The sequence below is a fragment of the Clupea harengus genome, chromosome 2, assembly GCF_900700415.2.
Source record: "Clupea harengus chromosome 2, Ch_v2.0.2, whole genome shotgun sequence".
Classification (NCBI taxonomy): domain Eukaryota; kingdom Metazoa; phylum Chordata; class Actinopteri; order Clupeiformes; family Clupeidae; genus Clupea; species Clupea harengus.
Genome location: NC_045153.1, coordinates 9,515,688 through 9,530,374, shown reverse-complemented (window position 1 = coordinate 9,530,374; position 14,687 = coordinate 9,515,688).

Sequence of the window (14,687 nt, the reverse complement as noted above, 5' to 3'; positions counted from 1 at the left end):
ACACAATGTTATTATTTGACTATATTTATTAGGATAAACCACACTAGGAACACAGTGATTTTGGTGCTTAAAGATAGAGTCCACAATTCTGGCAAGATGTTGTTTAGATTTGAGATCAACAACCAATCAAATTACACCCCGGCCATTCCGAAGCAACGTGTTGATTGTCTGCAATTGTTTATGGCTCTGTCCAAGCCACTATGACTGTTTCCCATTTATGTGTACATACAGAGTTTTTGTTTTTCTATTCTGTTCTTCATAAACTAATTGTGCACTGCAACCAACTCCTTTCAAACTGTGATCTTTTATTTTTGAAAGATTTGTATTTATACTTGTAAATCAAGATCTAGAGGAAGTCAGCAGTGATACATAATAACAGGTCAAGTAAATATACATATATATTTCACATTTTCTATTTGGCAAATGTCTTCCTCATTGAAAGCAATATAGCCAATAAATGTCATCAGTAATGGTTCGCCATGGGAAACCATCCAAACAGGTGGTATGAAATGAAAGGAAGTGATGATTACCTGAGAAGTGAAGCTTGTTACCTCAGAGCCACTGTGCGTGTGCAGGTAGCTGATAGGCCCTGAAAGGCTGTAACTAACAAATTATTGGGACACAAAATAAAACACAAAATAAAACTCCTCGTACGCACATCACGTTCTTCATTCTCAACAATTATTAAGTATGAGGCTGCTCCAACAGCTGTTAGAATAAATGTGTAGGACTAATTTTCACCTTCTATATGCTGCATTACGTCATTAACAACGTTGTTGAACGACGGAAGTGGCCATTTGCGACTTAGCTAGAAAGGTTTTGAAACACAGTCGTGAGTAGGTCGGTATTTCAGCCAACGCTCCAGTGTACCACCATCGTTCAACAAGGACTGCCGTCGTTATACTCCAAACGCACCCCTGATCACCTCCACAACTCCTCAGAGACTTAGAGTGCAAGGACTCGCAGTGTCTGTCACTGTTACTGTCTGTGTCATGTGCTTGTACAAAACTTGCATGCTGTGCTGTGGTACTCTGTGTGTTCTGGGGGCTGTATGGGGCACAGGAGTCGCCTTTAAACCTGAGATCTCTGTGTCTGTCTCCATTCTTCTGGGCCACAAGATGGTGCATGTTGGAGCTTATTTGCTAATGACTGCTTGAATCAACAACATCAGGGGTGACATGATTATAACACATTAATGACCTGGGCTTGACCCTCTATAACAATGGTGCTAACCATCTAATTACCCTCTATTGATTGTTTAAAAAAAAATAATGAAAAGGCTGGTGGGATGTCTGAAAAGACTGATGATCATGAATCACTGTTCTCACTGTGTTGCTCTTGTTATGCCATACAACACAAAAACAAGAACTGTGCTCTGTGAGTCTCAGTGAGAGGAAATGCAACGCCACAGCTGAATGTGCTGTTGTTTGGGGTCCATTAGGTCCTCGTGGTGATTGGGCCGGATGATTTCGCATCACTAGGGCATCGGTGCGCTCTGTGTTGTCTGAGGCTCATCAGTCTCGAGAGGACTCGCTCGCTCTTTTGTTTGCCTCTGTGGAGGAGTGGGGACCACAACACAAAATAAAAGGGCTTCTATATGGCCTCTACAATATAAGGTCATCTTGTTCAGTGCAAACAATTGAAAGCCATCCAAAAGATCCCGAATGGAGAAAACAGGCTGTCAGTGTACTGGGGTGTTTGGGTCTTTTTTAATGTGAAAATCCGGCTGACTCACTTACCTACCTGCTGGGCTGGTAAACATCCCTTTGTTTGTCAAGCTATTATGACCCAAAATAGCCTTCCAGGAAGTGCTCTCCACTGTCTCGCTCACTTCACTGATTTGGAGCATATAAGATCACTGGATAGCTTTCCCAGCCTCACTCATTCAGTGTGTGCTATGCTATGGCTTCTTACTGATGCTGACATCAACTAAAGCAGTCTCTCTTCTTCTTCTCCTTCTCCTTCTTCTTCTTCTTCTTCTTCTTCTTACAACTTGCTAAGGACTTTGGCAAAAAGGGCCCTTAATGACGGCAGTGCTAACATAATGAGCTGGCGGTCGCTTGTGAGGTGCATCTCTCCCAACTCTTCACATTTTGACAGGCTCTTCACCTTGCTTCAGACAAGTGGAGGAGAGAGAGAGAGGGAGAGAGAGAGAGAGAGAAAGATGGATGGATGGAAAGGGGAGAGAAAAAAAAGAGGTTGAAGCAGAGAAATTGAGAGATAGTGGGACTGGGGGGGAAAGAGAAAGGGAGAGAGAGAGAGTGAGGCAGAGAGAAATAGAGAGAGTGAAAGAGTGAGATTGAAGGGGGTGGGGGGAAGAGAGCGACAGGGGAGATAGAGAAAATCAGGGGGAGAGAGAGAGAGGAGAGGGAAACAGTGTGAGTGAGGGAGAGAGAGAGAGAAGGAGAGGGAAACAGTGTGAGTGAGGGAGAGAGAGAGAGAGAGAGAAGCCATTCCTAATTACCATCACAGGGCACTGGGCCATCTGTGCACAGACAGTGATTGACTCGGAGCCTCCGGCCCCCTCCATCAAAACGTTCAGATGAGCGGCAGAGAGGCGCGAGCCTGGCACACCTTCCCTCGGACTTGGCCCTCAGATGTGGCTTCAAACTGCGGTACGGCCAGCGCTAATGAAGTCAACACGAGGTGATGGGGAGGGCAAGCAGAGGCAGGAGAGGGTGGCAGGGGGGCAATAAACATGAAGGGCTGTATGGCCAACCTCTCTTAACACAGGAGGTTTGCAACATTCTGCCCCACTTTATATTAAGTACATAGTACAGAGGGACACTTATTTTACAGCTCCTCAGGATGCTGTGGGATATGCCATTGAACTGAATTGACCAGTTCACGAGATCCAATATGTTTTCTATACTCACTGCTGAAATGCATCATGACTGCAGCCATTGGCAACTGTTTGTACTTCGGATTCACATATTTAATACGGATCCACCAAGCAGTCCAGTCACTCACAGCCAACGTGGATGTCTGCGGTTTTGACAAGAGATGAATACAGACATCAATTTCAACAACATCAACATCCATTTTGTGCCCTGACCATCCTGCCTGGATTCACTTTTCAAAAACGATCGGCAAACTATCCATTGTCTACAGTACTTAATTGAAGTACAACCTCGAAGAATACACGATGCACAACAGACCCCCCCTCTAGTCAGCCTTCAGCCTTTTCCACATTAAAAATAGTACAAGAGCGGGATTGGAGGCTTTTCATCTTACCTTGAGATGGGCAGATATTTAAGCTCCTCTCCAATGTCCCCGGCTAAGAGGAGCTCTTCACTAAAAACCCGAGCAGGTGTGCGCTGTTTCTCAGAAGCAGACGTGGTCATCGTGTCGAGTGAAGAGATGGGTTCAAGGCTCCCTCACTCAAGCCGTTCTACATGACCTAAATGACCTTTCTTTTTTTCTTTTCATTTACTGATTTTCATTTGCTTCGCTTTGATATTCTCCTCTCTTGGTCAAGAAAGCAGAGTTTAAATAGCCAGGTCTGATCACTTAAGAATTGGAAGCTGATGAGCGTGTGTGAGTATGGATGCTGATGAGCACATTGAAGCTAGATACATCTATTAGCATCTGTACCAGTCAATGAAAACAAATGCTGAAGTCTGCAGGACAACAAGTGGAATGAACTGTGGGGATGGATGGACAATCAACAAGCCAGAGTGTATTTGAAGCAGAGCTTCATGGACGGATGGATAGATGGAGTTGATTTTATTTTTCTCATCACAACAGTCCCATATATCTCAGGATATAAGGAAGTCGCTGATACTTTCTCCCTCTTCTTCTTCTTCTTCTTCTTCTTCTTCTTCTTCTTGTTCTTCTTGTTCTTTCTTCTCTTCTTCTTCTTCTTCTTCTTCGTCTTGTTCTTCTTCTTCTTTCTCCTCCTCCTTTCACTTGTTCTGCTCCTCTCTGGTGATCTTCTCACGCCGCCAACCAAAATCCACTGATAGGAAATGAAACTTCCTCCCAGGCTCTCGGGGGCCCCTCTGGATAAATCCGCCCCGGCTCGCCTGGGAGCCAGTGTGTCTTCACGCTGACAAGTCCTTCGACTTGCCCAGCGCTACATGAAAAATGCATAAATCAGACGTGGGGGGATTTGGGGGAGGGAGGGAGGGAGGGTGTGTATGTGTGTGTGTGTGTGGGGGGGGGGGCTCATTTAACCTTGGCCGGTGAGGAGCGTAGCTCAGCATAAGCCTTGCTAATCCTCCATCTCCGTGGCTGTTTACAAAGAGGTGGCAAAATCTGTGGCACTGACGAGGCTCAGTCCCCCTTCAGAGGCGGACCCTGCTAATTAACGCAGATGGAAGTCCACCTTGCTGTTCCGCGAATGTAAGCAAGATGCTAGAAAGCGCAGCATGGCCATTAGCCGTGACGAGAAGCTCGCCTTGCTATTGTCATCACACATAGTCTCAGGGTTAATAAGCTACAGAAGGCGCTTGCCTTGCCTTGGAGTCGGGTTTTAATGACACAAAGAGTATTGACATTTCCTTTTCATTTTCATCCCTGGAAACCATTGAGGAGGCAGAGGGTGGCTCATTGTTTAAGCACACACACATGCAGTGGCCTACACAGCGTCCCAACTGAGAGGATGTGGGAACGGATGATGAAATCCATGCACACACACACACACACACACACACACACACAAATAATCATTATGCAACATATAAAGTCTATTAACACATCTATGTCACATGTTGCTGAATGTATGAAGCTACATTCAAAAACATTTCTGAATGAATACATTTTAACACCTCACGCTCTCAAATCACATTTGTAAGACAGATTTGGACTCTCTTCAAACATGTCTTCCACACTTGCCTCTTGGGAGTGATTAAGGAGAGGACAGGGTGACAAGCTCCCACATTCATATAAATGTGTGTGTGTAAACAGACACACATACATATACTGTATATACTGTATGTGTGTGTGTGTGTGTGTGAATGTGCGTGTGTTCAAAGGTGTGTATGAATGTGGGAGCATGTCACCCTCTCCTCCCCTCAATGATTAAATTGGGCAAATGTTGTATTTTCTAATCTAATGCTAACTGGCAAAGCCACTTATGTGCATTCAAATAATATTGACATATAAGTACTTAATGAATTTCCATATATATCTACATATATATACATATACAGTATATATATACTGTATATGTATATATATATGTAGATATATATGGAAATTCATTAAGTACTTATATATATAAGTATATACAAATATGCATAATGCAACATCTAAAATGTATTAACATGCTTAGCTGAATGTCAGTAGCTTTGTGCTCTGAAATCGCCAATCACATTTGCTCTCTCCCAGTACACTATGTTCCACATTTGCCTCTTGGTCGTCATTACGGGGAGGAGATGCTGACGGGGATTAACAGGTTCGGTTTGATGGCGGGAGAATGCGATTGCATACGTTTAACTCCTCTCGTCTCAAAGCCAACCTACGGATAAATGTGGCTTCCTGGCAGGGAGGGAGTCTGCTCACTGTGGCCTGTGCCAGGTCTCCCAGCTCCAGCTCCAGCTCCAGCCCTACAGGGGGTCTTCCCCTCCCCTCATGCCTTTGATCAATTCATAAATGGGGTTTAATCCGACCCGTTAATGCCATAAACTAGACGCTGCGGTGGTAAAAAAACATTGAGGTGAGTTTACAGTAAAATGCCCCAGAAGGGAGGTATGACTCCATGGGGCACCTAGGCTATATCCTCTTTCACGCACATAAATGTGTCGGGTAAAAACAAACTCGGGATAGAGAACACATTTTCATTCACACTCACTCTTCCAGAACAGTAAAGTCACGTGTGCTGTGCATTTTCACCTGACGGTATCTAACAGGACGCTACGAAACACGAATCTCAGTCAAGCGTGTAAAACATGCAAGGTCTCATGCCAGTTAACCTAGCTATTGGAGGTGTACAGAGATATCAGTATCTGTATCTGGTCAACCAACAAAATCTGTATTTGGATAGAAGACCAGACGTGGCCGTGGTTTATACAGGAAGTCACATTAAATCAGGCAAATGCTGTATGTTCTAACCTAATGTTAATTGGCAAAGCAACGTTTGTGCTTTCAAATAATATTGACATATAATTAATTATGAAACATATTTCCACATCCTTCTATGATTTATACAGGAAGTCCCATTAAATCGGGCAAATGCTAAATGCTAACCTAATGTTAATTGGCAAAGCAACATTTGTGCTTTCAAATAATATCGACATATAATTCATTATGAAACATATTTCCACATCCTTCTACCAGTGGTGTAGACAGAAAATGATTTTCAGATGGGCCCTCTCACTTTCACTTAAGGTCAATCACTAGCCTTCACATTCTTTATAACCCGGTGATGAACTGATTGACAGGCCAGACACCCAATTGTAGCGCACCAAATAACCAAGCCAGTCCAATCTTCCATTCTTTGTTTGCACAAAAATGGAATCTGCAGTAAAACACAAAATAGTCCTACATTTGTATTCATCAAGCACACTTTAACCAGAAGTAGTATTAAACGCATACCCTGTCACAACAGCACAGTATAATGCTGCCACAACACTATTTAATGCAGATTAACATTTAAACTTCCCATCAAATCTTTCGCATAAGACATGTTTTCGCTGGAAAGATGTGATGAGCATAGGCTAAAATGATACTGGTTGATGGAGACAGGTTTAGTCACATCAGCAAGAGGAGTTATTGTTATTTTATCACATATTTCTGTTGATGTTGCCCTGGAAAAGTTTTTGTTCACAACTCCTCCTGTGAGGAGAGTGCACATCTTTTAATCCGAATGACACAGCCGATGGAAACGCACACAGACATTTCTTAGCCGAATTTTCATGAATGCATTTCAAATATGCAAAAGTGTTGGGTGGAAACCAGCTGCTATCTCCTGTTGAAGGTTTACATCGTCACTGGAACTATGAAGTCAAAGACAAACTTAAGAGAATCTCTCACGGCAGCTACAACCAGTGTGAATAGGGCACACTAGAATACAGTGCACACACACACATACACACACACACACACACACACACACACACACACACACACACACACACACACACACACTACTTCGCCAGCGGCTACAGAAATCAAGCACAGACGTGATTCTTTACCCATTAGCCTTTAGTCAATTAAAACACCCAACACACACAACACAGCCCACACACAACACAGTCCACACACAACACAGCCCGCACACAACACAGTCCACACACAACACAGCCCGCACACAACACAGTCCACACACAACACAGTCCACACACAACACAGTCCGCACACAACACATTTCAGGAGTGTCACCCCACTGCCCAACCTCCCCATACTACAGAAACAGGCACTGTGATATTTGCCACAGCGGGCAGGAGAAAAAAATCATGTTAGCCCACCTGCAGTGCAATATGAGCAGCATATACTGAAGCTACATGATGAGTCGCAGACGACAGGGCTTGGCGTTGAAAAGTGTGATTATTTCATCATTGTCTCAGTGGCGGATACAGGATGTGGCTGATGGATAGGCCTGGAAAAATCTGGATAGGTCTGAGGGAAGCTCATCACTGCACATTTTCCTACATGTCAACCCCTTCGGATGCCCACTTGTATCACCCTCTGAAAACATCCATGAAATTCATGGAGAATCCTTGTTGCTGTCTGTTTAAATTACCATGAAATAGGTTACTTGGCAGGGTGTTAGTTGATGCAAATTCAAAACCAACCTATGGCTGATACATAGAGCATGAATATGGACTGAAATACAAGAGAAAACGTTTTTCCAATATTTTGACTTTTTTTGAAGAGGAAATGAACACCCACAGCTGTGTCAAGTTAAATTAAAGAGATTGTAACGTAAGATAGATAATAATCTATGCAAATGTATCTGTGCCATTTAGACAAGGGGTTCTCATTTAGAACAGGGGTTCTCGTTTAGACCAGGGGTTCTCATTTAGACCAGGGTTTCCAATTTAGAACAGGGGTTCTCATTTAGAACAGGGGTTCTCATTTAGACCAGGGATTCCCATTTAGACCAGGGGTTCCCATTTAGAACAGGGGTTCTCAAACATTTGCAAGCCGGACCCCCCCAAACTGTTCTACAGTACTTGAACATCCCTCCCCACCCCCATAGATAGATAAATAGATAGATAAATAATAACTATTCTATAGAACTATTATTAGTAGTAGTAGTAGCAGTAGTAATAGTAGTAGGCCTAGTAGTAGTGGTAGTAGAACAGCAGTATTAGTAGTAGATTGTTGTCATTGTTATTATTATTAGGATATTAATTACTATTCCTAAAGAGCCTACATTTATACCAAGTCTCAGCACAATGTGAAACATGACCCTGCATTGTTCTGCAAAGCTGTCGAATTCTTGGCTGAATTTCGGATAAACCCAGCCTGGTCGTCCAATCTGAGTGCGATTACGGTATTTTGTTTTGAGCACCGTCAATTTGGAAAAGCCTGCCTCACACAAGTATGACAAAGCGAAAGGGAGGAGAAGTTTAAAGGCCCCACCCGAGACTTGGGGTATTCCCGCATCGGTGCTATCCAGAAGATTGAAAGAGAACAAGTGACAGAAAGGTGCTTCAACCTGCAGTCACTCTTCAGCTCAACAGAGCTGTTCCTGCCGTCCCTCTTCAGCTCAACAGAGCTGTTTTTCATTTCTAAAGAGGAGTTACAGGAGTGACCAGTGAGGAAAGGGTTCCCATGTGCCAGTTAACAAAGAACTGAAGTGCGAATAACTCTTTTTCATGACCTATTTGCAGAATATTTATTTTATTTATTTAGTTCCGCTACAGGCCTCAGTTGGCGCAGCTTTTCTCTTGTGAGTGATAGCCTATGCTTCCTAAATTAAAAGTGAGTTTGGTTGATCTGTTTTGAGTATATGTGTCAGTATGTTGTGCTTATGTTGTAAGAATGTCATGTTAATAAATATAAAATAATGGCAAGAGGCTATACTATAGCAATAATAGCACGTAGAGATGGCAATTTAAGACCACAAAATCAGTGTTGGGGATCTCAAAACTGAGCTCAGAAGGAAAAGAAAAAAGATTGAAAGATGAAAGCTTAGGGTGTAGGCTACTGCAGTGGAGAAAAAAGAAATGAAAATAGCCTTTAAAAGGTTGTTTAAATTATAGCCTACTGGAATAGCAGTATTGTTGTGAAGTTAATGTTATGTTTGGAAATCGAAGCGGGGAGATAGCCTTTAAAATGCCTGTTGTTTACACTATTGAAAGTGCGCATGTATGCGCATGCATGTTTCCGATGTCTGAGCTGTTCTATACTTTTGGACATTTGCGAGTGCAACCCCCCCCCCCCCCCCCCCCCCCTGCACTAATCAAACACATTAATCCAATGGTTCCAGTTCCCACTGGAGCCATGTCAGAAGATTACTGCTAATGTTACTTGGTCGCCAGGGGATAGATTAGCGACTTCACCTTTTTGCTCCCATTCCCACACGACACCATAACAGTAACATAGCCATGAATAAACGCTTTTCAGTGGGAATGAGGTATGTGAGGTTTCTGTGCCTCGATCGAATGCCCGGATGTACGACCCAGTCCAGTTGATTAAGTTGGTGTCCTCTACAATGTTGCTTTAAAAGCATGATGTATGAAAAGTTAAAAGCTATGACCAAAAAAACTCTGGCAGTATGACTCCAGTGCCTGGGTTGTTTGGTGCTTCTCACGTGTAGTCTGTTCAGATATGGATCTAAACTTCTAAAGACCTTCACAGGAGCAGACCTTTCATTGAGTGACATGTAGTAGGCCTTGGGGATATTGACACGAATAATTCAATGCTCTGATTCACTTCCTCCGTGGTGTCGCTCTCAGTTTTCCTCACCTCAGCCTTGGCTGGCAACAACTGCTCCGCAGGTAAGCATTGAGGAGTTCCTTTCTTTCTTTCTTTCTTTCTTTCTTTCTTTCTTTCTTTCTTTCTTTCCCTCCTTTTCTTGCCCAGGTCTTTTCAATTTGATGCAAGGTCCGGGTTGCCCACTGCATACTTCCCGTAGGATCGATAATACTTTCTGTCTGTCTTGGAGGGGATAATGGACTGTCATGTAGAGCAGGACTTGTCGGCAAATTTGAGAAAGAGAGAAAGAGCACTCTATGACTTCACACTACGTTGTTTATTTGTAGCTTTATTTGTGACCGTCTGTAATATCTTAAAGTGACTGCAGCAGCATGCACTAATAATGCACGTGTCTTCTTCCTCTCTCTCCTGACACTGACTGACAAAGAGTGTAATCGCATGACCTATATATATATATATTTCATAGAATACATTTTGGCTGCAATTTGCTCATAATTAGGTAGGACAAAGGCTGCATACTCAAGAACAATATTAATTATCTTGGCATTGGTTTCACAACCCTTTTTTTTAAATTACCGGTCAAAGGAAAGTTCAAGAGCAAGAGATACATAACATTTACATTTAGTCATTTAGCAGGCACTTTTATTCAAAGTAATCCAGAGCCATAGTGTAACAACAAATACTACTTTACATAAGGAATAAAAAGTGCAGGAATGTAACTACTGTAGGAGCGAGTAACATAACAAAAGACCTGTCTGCTTAGAATACGGACGAGTAGCATTGCTTCAAGCATTTTCACATGGCGTGCTTCACTTTACACACGAGAGGGTGGGCTGATGATTTACTAGAGGGACGCAGGACTTGAAACTGAACCTTTGTTCAAATGTTTCAATGCCCACTATTGCTGCACTGCAGATTGCTCAGCGTCTGCTCTGAATGAAGGTGTTGAACAAGTAGTAAAAAAAAAATATGCATCTGAAGAAATAAATGTGATAAGGCAGATGACTGCATCAAGACAGGTGAAGTCTATAACAGAATGCTCGTTATTGTATTTTGTTCTCACCCCTGTATTTCAAACAATTAGAAATGCCCGTCAGAAAAGGCCAAAAGTGACTTTTGTAAACCCAAACATTCCTTTGTGTTTTATATTCCAGAACTACTGACAGACTTTAGAAAACAACTGCAGTTGCCTCATGCTGCAGTATGGTAAAGCACCTCTAGAAACACAGACCCTTTATATGAACCACCTTTCAGCTTTGAGAAGGGTTAGGCTGCCATCTAGTGGCCAAACAACGCAAGTTTGGAATGCAGTCATGTCACCGTTTCACCGTACACCGTGTCTCCCACTGGTAAACGACGGGATGATTTTCCATTAACTCGTGGCCCGGGGCGGTGAAAACAAACAATGGTGTGATGGAGTGCCGCCACTATGTTTGAGTATGCAGTCTGACTTGCGTACCAACGAGCCTGGCTCTTAGGCGTTGCGGTCAAGCTGCAGCTTTGGTGCCCCGTAGGCCCCGGTTTGAGACCAGGTGGGGTGTCTTCTCTCACCCGTTGCTACAGACAGGGTCAGGGCAAGTGGCTACGCAGCTCAACGCCATGTTTGAAACCAGTGTGCTGGCTGAAACACATTAGTTCTGCAGGGATGCTGTCAGAGAGCAAAGTGGAACGTGTGTGTCTGTGTGTGTGTGTGCACGAGGGATTTTTATACTAAAGCATTTGGGCACACGAAACATGGCCTAATCATGGGGGGGGGGGGGGGGTAATTAACTGACCCTTTCAGTCAGAATCTGGGCAAAAGCACAAGAGACAACTCAAGTGAGGTATATCAAATTGATATACCCAAATAGAGGTACCCAAATAGATAACTCAAGGGAAATATATCATGTACCCAAATGCTTAGTTTGATTTTGCCCCTTTTAATCACATGGTGCAGGTGAAACACCTCCCCTCTCCCTGAGCTGACGCCCCCTCAGCAGCTCTGCCACGACTGCCCTGATAACCCCCGCCCCCAAAACATTTTTTTTTTTAAAGATTTTTTTAAACAGGCACACACTATCACAGGACACTGCCGAGGAATGCCAACGCATTATTGCCAGAGGTTGGGGTGCGGGGGTCACAGAGTGTTCCGTTGTCTCCACTGTCTGGCATCGATCCCGCACTCCTCATGCCAGTTAAACGCCCTGCTTGCTCCCTGCTCCCCAAAACTGAGCGCTTTCACTTTTCACACGCTGGGAAGCAAACAGAGATCGCTGGTGAAGTGCAACAAATCATACAAAGTGCCTGTTGTTTTAAGTTCTCACACAAGTTCTCACAGTTCTCACACAAGCAAGGACACCCAACTGAAACACTGTGTTTCTTTCTTTATTTTGAAGAGCTTCTCTGTCAATTCACTGGCCTGTTTAATAACCAAAATGGTGTCAGTGATGCTACATGTCTGAGCAGGGTGTGTGTGGGGGGGGGGGAGTGGCAGTGACCTACAAAGGTATTGAAATCTATACAGCCTCACCAGTGAAACAAGTTAAAGACTAAAATGAGAGAAAACAGGCAGTAAACGGTCAGATAACTGAGTCTGTCATTCTGCCGCCTTCAGTCAGGGTGCTTAAGAGAGTATGAATGGACAGTAAGAATAGAGTTATAAAAATAGCATACATATTCAAAATAAAACACACAACTTCCCTGGACCAGTGCAGGATTATGCCTCGGCTGGACCTAAGGCACATTTTGAAATTTTAGAGAATGGCCTGAACAATTTAAATTAGATCTCGGGTTCATGAAAATGGACCCCAGGCAAAAGATGAACTGATTCATGAACAAAACATTTAATACATGTGTAAATATGTATTTAATGTGAAAAGAAACTACTTTCAAAATACTTTAGTCTATACAATTTGCAGTGTATGAATATATGCATGACAAAACACACACAGATTAGACACTTTGCTTAACAGTTTACTAGACCTTAGATTGTAACCTTGCACGCTTTTACAACTGCAAACTCTTCAAAACGGAACTGAAGTTCAGTTCTCGGAGCAAATCACTTTCAATGCACAAAAGGGCCAACGAAACCAAGACGCTGTTGATGCATGGTAGAACGCTTCACATCTTTGATTTCTCTTTAGCTGTGAAAATGAGCGTTCTCCTGAGCAATTGACCGATCGCCAGGGCCCCGCCCCCTTAGTTACTGTTGCTACGTCCGACACAATTCCCGGAACTGTCAAGCTAAAAGCCATGGCGAGTACGGGGACAAGCGCTATAGCTGTCAGTGTGAGTGATGATTTTTGGAGTAATACCTCCACGATATCCTCCAGATCAAGGCAAAAGGGACTGCAATATGCAGTGGAAGGATATCCAAAATATTAAGATCAACAACGAAGTGGACACAACAATAATCGAAGCAAAAATATACAGGTCTCAATAAAAAAAATGAGAAACCCCACGACCTCTTCATTAAATGCAACCAGCACAAACCTTGTAGACTAGTCATGTTATTTCACCACTGGGTAAGATCTGTATATAATATTTCAAGCTAGCTAATAACCTACAAAGATTCTTTATTCTTATTATTTATTCCGTCTCTGGCGAGACACTCTGGTACTGGAGGTATCTATCGATCTAGCTAGCTAGGATGGTGACAATCTAGAGAACAGTACAGTAACGTACCAGTGTGGATCAAGATAGCTGCTAGTGACGTTATTGTTCAAGGGATGTGTGTGCATGTTGCTGAAAGTATTTCACAGTCACTGTAGTGATAACTTGCTTGTAAAATGATGATCCTGATGTAATGCTATGGCTTTGTATCAGATCGCCAGGTTATTGCTCTCAGGTTGTGCCTTATGCATACCTTGGGATACTCAGGAGTAGGTTGCCCATTCATAAAATGCCACAAAGATTAAAATAAAACAACTTCATAATGGCCTTTTGTTCAACATTGATAGAGTATGTTAAGCTCGAGCTAGTCTCTCCAACTAAAGTGTTAATGTTAAAATCAAAATGTTAATGTTACCGTCTGTAAAATTGCACACTGAGCTATCCTAGCTAGCGATGTTGATGTTACGTCTGTAAAATTGCACGCTGAGCTATCCTAGCTAGCGATGTTGATGTTACGTCTGTAAAATTGCACGCTGAGCTATCCTGGCCAGAGATAGCAAACGCCAGCAGCATAAATACAAAGTGTTCGTTAAAAGTTCTGTTCAATGTTGTATCAAGCATAAATACAAAGTGTTCGTTAAAAGTTCTGTTCAATGCTGGCGTTTGCTATCACTAGCTAGGATAGCTCAGAGTGCAATTTTACAGACGGTAACATTAACATTTTGACGGTAACATTTTGATTTTAACATTAACACTTTAGTTGGAGAGACTAGTTATGTACTTGTAGTGGTAATAATACAAGTTGTCATGAACCATAACTGTTTGGGGATGTTCTCTCAACTAGACAGTTAGTTATCATACCTAGCGATAGCGTAGTTCGCTAGATAGATATCATAGCTGGCTGCAAGCAGCTTCATTTACTTTGGAGCAGACATATGTGTGTTTTTCGATATATTGAGGTGGGAGTGGGGTCTCCCACACTGTTTAATCCACCGCCGGCACCTTTCCTCTTGTGTTTTGGGCTTTGGAAATGCGGGAAAAAACCACGCATCCCTCTAATCTCTGTGTCAGATCTAAAAGTCCCGTAAGCACACTGCTTCACCATGCTGCTCAGACCTCAAAGTTGTCGGACCTTCTTCTCTTAGTAGCGGTTGCTAAGGTATGATTGGACGAGGGCCGTTCTAGGGAGGAGTTTCGCGATCGGTCAATTGGTGGCCGTCAGTGCTAAGTATATTCGGAGAGCCACTGCAGTGTTTGGAAAGGATGCA